Consider the following 6000-nt stretch of genomic DNA (forward strand, 5'->3'; position numbering starts at 1 on the left):
TCAAGTATAAAGAAGAAGGTTCTCCCAACCGCAGGGTCATGAGCCTAAGGGAGGGGCCACTAACTTGGCATGCAAGCTACACTATCTTGTGGAGTATGTCTGAGCGTGGTTGCCATCATGGTCTTGTGCCCATGTTGCGGTAAGGTGTGGCATGGTGCTACTATGCTAGCTGTGGTAGCACTGTAGGCATGGTGATTGTTCACTAGCCATCCTATGCGATGACGTCTCCATCGTGGCCTTCGTCATTGCCTCCTGGTATTATGGGGCATCATACGGGAGTAGGTAGCCGCCCCCAGGTTGTTGGTCGCCTGGTTGGCTTGCAAAATGGGTGGCCATGATCCCGAGCTCTAGGGTCATGACTTTTGTTGGCTTGGGTGGCCTTTTAGTCAAGGCCTCCATCATGGATCCCATCCTGTAGTGGGTACAATCGTACATATGTCTTGTTGGACCATATTTGGATTGTGGGTCACTGTTCTAGCAGTCACCGTCATGCGGTGTTATCTTGTCTATGCTACGTGGCGCAAAGATGGTGTCTGACCAGACCGAGGTGAGTGTTGTCCCCTCGGTCCTTGTGGGGTCAGTGTGGCGTGTCCACTCTTGTTAGAGCAGACACGCTTGGCTGGGCTTGAGCTCTCTCCATTCCTTCTATGGGTAAGGATGCAAAGAGGTCATGGACCCTTGTGTGGCGCATGGCTAAGACATAGAAGAGGGGTTGTGGCTGACCCTATCCTTGGTGTCTAGCTAGGTCCGCTTCACTTAGCTAGGCCTTGATCGTTTGGGCCTTCACTAGCTGGTGTATTGTGGGTCGCTCGGCCTACTAACTAATCATTGCCTTGAGACACCTGGGGATCATAACCCCAACAGATAGATAGCAATCTAGTTATGCAACTGATAAAACTTTCAGCACTTGTGTACATAAACAAACTAATCTTTCAACTCTTCTTTAACAACTTTTCTCAACAATTTTTTTGGCAACTTTTCTTTCTCTTTTTTAACACTTTTATATAGAACTAATAACAAGATCAGATATAAAACTTGCACACTTTGTAACAAAACCAAGACACAACTAGTGGCTATAACTTGATAGGATCAAAGTTCACATAAAGGATGATAATGGTTTTCGAATTTTTTTTGTGTGGAAATTTTCAGTTATATATAAAAGAAGCTCAAAGGACACGCGAAGGATAATATGATTAGCAACTAAAACGAAGACTCTAATGGACTGAAACTTAACAAAACTCACTAAAATGACATATTGAAATAAGGGGTTAAAGCAAAATATTTTTCAGGCTTTTTGGTGGATATAACGAAACAAAAATATATGTAGCTAAAGGTAAGAATCCTACCGTGGTGACGAAAGCTTTGATACCAGATGATGAGGTCCTTGGTCTCGATCTTCATGATGTAGGATCTTGATCTTGATAACTAGCTAAAAAAGTCGGATAACTTGCTGCAAGTAGCGATATCTAGTGCAACCTAGCAAATAAAACTCGAAGCCAACCACCATCTTTAATCGGCAACCAGAATTGAGGATTTGCCCAACCACACTCTGAAAGAACCGACCAACACAACCTACAATCAATCGAGGAGAACATCGAAGGGAGTAGGAGCACCAGTTGGGAGCGGATGAAGCCGCCGCTTCTATAATCTAGCGAAAGAAACCACAAGAGCAAAGGGGTAGAGATCACTCTCTAAGTTTTGTTAGCACATAGCTAAACAAAAGGGTTCTAGTTTGCAATTATCAAAAGTCTTAGTTTGCTTGGAAGCATAGGGATATATATACTAGGAACAACCCTCCTAGATAGGTATGAACACAAAATGGAAATGAAAAGATAGAGTATGTGAAAAGGCTTCCACAACATGGATTCCAAGAGTCTTCGCGTGGCTATCAGTTTCTAGAGCAGTCTTCACTAATAGAGTTGTTACTCCCTAATGGGAAGTCGAAATGATGAGCCATTTGATTGGTGTGAAAGTAGACTCAATAAGCTTTCCATGAAACTTCACATGGCTGTCAGTGAAATGACGAGACGTTTGCTTGGGAAGTTGTACCAATATTATGTCCAGAAGGACTATTGACCTTCTGAGCATTCTTGACTAATCTGAGCATTACTCTTTATTGTGATGTACAAATGAGGTGGCGTTTGTTTCATTGGAAAGTAGACTTGATAAGATTTCTAGAAAGTCCACATGGGCCTTGAAGCCTCAAGGAATCAAGAGTTATGATAGTTTCTTTCTGCTGGTCCATTTTCACTATAGCAGTTCGATCTACTGGTCTGTTTTCCACTATAGCGGTGTGATTTTGCTGGTCCATGTTTCACTATGTTGGTCCAATCCTCATGGTCTGATTCATGCTCCTCTTGATGTGTATTCCTAAGTACAACCAAAGTAGAACACCGAGGTAGTATAACATTCTCAGAAGTATTGAAATTAAAATTAGATAGGAATAAATTCACCTACACTTGTAGTTTCTTAGCATGACTTCATGTAAGTGGTCCTTGATTTGTATCCTTGATGTTGGATGATGAGTTGTTGATACTTGAGCGAGCATGCACGGTTGATATGTCATCATCACCCGGCGACAGTGTGGCCCTGGTGGTAGCACGTGGTCGGGCTCCTCCCCTTTCGGACGCTGCTCGGCCCCAAGTCGACTGCGCGAGCTCCTAGGTCCAGTCATGTGGGCCTTGCCCCATCCCCATGGCGTGAGCTCCTTCCCATTTAGTGAGAGAGGAAGAAGGAAGGGGCTGAAGAGCGGGGTCTGCACCTCATTGAGAGAGGTGAGAGAGGAGGAAGAAGCCACACCTACTGGACCAAATAGTCTTTTGACTTTCTCATGGCTACTTTTCCATAGCTGCTTTTCCAAAATCCATAGTCCAACCAAATAGGGTCTAATGTTTTACCATTATTATGAATGGCATCTTATGAGATAGTATTTTTATGATTATTGTTATGATTTTGTCTGTAGAAAGAGAAACGGACTATGAAAATATCAATTTTGCTCATGTGGCGTGCCAACACGGATTCAAATCAGCATGCCCATGTTGGATGATCATCCTACTCCCCCTCTTTGTATTTGTATGGATCTAGAGCACAAATGGCTCAGATTCACTCTACACATTGAGTGAACCACATCTATGACCATCTCAAATACGCTTTCGTTCTCACTTCGCACAAAAGGATTAGATCGGGGATGGTGGGATGAACTCTAGAAGTCTTATATGTTGCCTAATCCACATTTAACAACCAAGGTAGAACTAAACCTTCCACAACATCTCATTAACATGCACATGGGTCACTATGTGCCAAATTGCAAACTGGGCCAGATGTCACATACACCCTCTCAAAGGACCCAACATCCTCATTGGCCTAACACACCTACAACTGGGCAAATGATGATTGGAAACATTCCCTCTTAACACACACGACCGTGCATCCAGTGCCAACACATGTGCCACACCGTGCACCCCGCAGGCCCTACGTGCGTAATGAGCCCCATGTCCACGCTTCTAACACGCACGCGCCCATGGCTACAAAGGTTGGATCTAATACCATTTGTAATGCCCCATAATCCAAACGACTCAGATTCACTCTGCACATTGAGTGAACCACACCTACCACCCTCCCACTTGAAACCTCTAGTTTGGTTTTGGTGAATTGATGAAACCCTAAGTGCTAACCTAGTTTATCAAAGTGATTATGAGATAGGTAGCACTACTCCAAGTGATGAAGCAAATAAAGATCATGACATGATGATGGTGATGGCATGGTGATGAACAAATGCTTGAACTTGGAAAAGATGAAAGAAAAACAAAAAGCTCAAGGCAAAGGTGAAATTAATAGGAGCTTGTAGGTTTAGTGATCGAGACACTTAGAGAGTGCGATCACATTTAGGATCGATAGCCATACTATTAAGTGGGGTGAAACTCGTATCGAAATGCGGTTATCAAAGTGCCACTAGATGCTCTAACTCATTGCATATGCATTTAGGATCTAGTGGAGTGCTAACACCCTTGAAAACATTTGTGATAGTATGCTAACACATGTGCACAAGGTGATACACTTGGTGGTTGTCACATTTGATCAAGGGTGGTCAAGTTCGGGGTCAAAAGGAGAAGTTTCATATTGACTGGACTCAGCCTTGGGCAGTGACCGAACTCTGACCCTACGTCTGGTCAGTAGTGTGTAGTGAAGGATGCCCTCGTTCCCTTGACCGAACACTGAAGTGAAAAAGGGATCGGATGCGTAGGGGGTGCATTCGGTCATCTAGTGATGAACGCCGACACAAGCAACAGAGAGAGACTGTGTTAACCGGATGCCAGCCTGGGTCCAGTCACATGCCACCAGACATGTTTGGTCATGAAAAACCATCTCTAGAACCTTACTGGAAATGACCAGACACTAGTGATGGTGCGTCTGTTCACGTTGAACAGCGCGTTCGGTTGTGAATGAAACCTTATTGGAATCGACTAGACTCTAGTGTTTGAGCGTCTGGTCACTTCAAGTAGCGCATCCGGTCACAACTTAAGTGCACTAATGACCATTGAGATCAGGGCAATCAGCATTTGAAGTCAGGACATGTGGCGAATATCTAAGGACCGGACGTGGGTGTCCTACGTTCGGTCAAACCGACCGATGCATCTGGTCGCCCCGATTTTTCAGGGAATAGAGAGCCAATGGCTCTATTCATGGGGGCTCTCAATTTAAGCCCCATGGCCAGCTCAAGCTCACCCTCTTAGCCATTTGCATTGACATAGCAACCTTGAGAGCTTAGCCAAAGCCCTCCCACTCATCTCCATCATTGATTCAACATCTTTGTGAGATCGGGAGAGAATCCAAGTGCATTGATTGAGTGATTTCATCTAGAGGCACTTGGTGTTCATGTTTCGCTACCGGATTCACTTGTTGCTCTTGGTGGTTGCCGCCACCTAGACATCTAGGAGCAGCGAGGATCATCGAGCGGAGGTCGGTGATTGTCTTTGGCTCTGATCGCGGTGATTGTAAGGGGTCTTGTGCCTTCCCTGGCGGAGCGCCGAAAGGTAACTCTAGTGGAGTGCTCATGTCATTGAGTTACCTCACTTGTGGGTAGGTTCTTGCGGTGTCCAATTGTGTGGGCGAGGTTTGTGCAACACCTCTTAGCCACCAAACCACCAAGTGTTGGTCGACACAACGGGGACTAGCATACCAACAAGCACATGAACCTTGGGAGAAAAATTGGTTGTCTCTTGCCCGTTGGTATTCTCCTGGTGATTGATTTAGTATTCATCTTGTGATTGGTTCACTCCTCTACATGGCGGTATAATCACCTTACTTACTCATTTACATACCCGCAAACTAGTTGTAGTAAGCTCTTTAGTGTAGCTAGAATTGAGAGCTTGCTTTGTAGCTTAAGTTCATCTAGTGGAGCTCTTAAGTGTAGCAAAGTGTGAGAGCTCTTAGTGAGTAGTGACTTAGTAAATTGTGTGTCTAGTGATCATAGTAACTAGAATTGTTGGGTAAGTATCTTACAACACTTGTAGAGCTAGAGCAAGTTTGCTTTTCGCTATTTGTCATACTAATCAAATTGCTCTAGTTAGTTTGTAGATTTTTAATAGGCTATTCACCCCCCTCTAGCCATATTAGGACCTTTCAAGTGGTATCGGAGGTCACCGTTTGATTGAAGGCTTAACAACCTTGGTGTCAAATTATGGCTCAAGTTGTGTTCAACCATGTGGGGGGCAAACTACCATTCTTTGATGGCACATGCTATGATTATTGGAAGAGAAAGATGAGGATGTATCTTGGTTCAATCAATGATCAAGTATTGGATGTGACCGAGAGTGACTATGCTATCATTGATCCCGACAATCTCACCAACCAACACAAGACCAACAAGCAATGCAATACAATGGCTCTCAACTCCATATACAATGCCATTGATTCCAAGGTGTTTGAGCAAATCAAGGATTGTGATAGAGCTAATGTGGTGTTGAAGAGATTGGAGGAAACATATGAGGGCACACCGGT

This window comes from Miscanthus floridulus, chromosome 13, assembly GCF_019320115.1.
Source record: "Miscanthus floridulus cultivar M001 chromosome 13, ASM1932011v1, whole genome shotgun sequence".
In the NCBI taxonomy this organism is placed as follows: Eukaryota; Viridiplantae; Streptophyta; class Magnoliopsida; order Poales; family Poaceae; genus Miscanthus; species Miscanthus floridulus.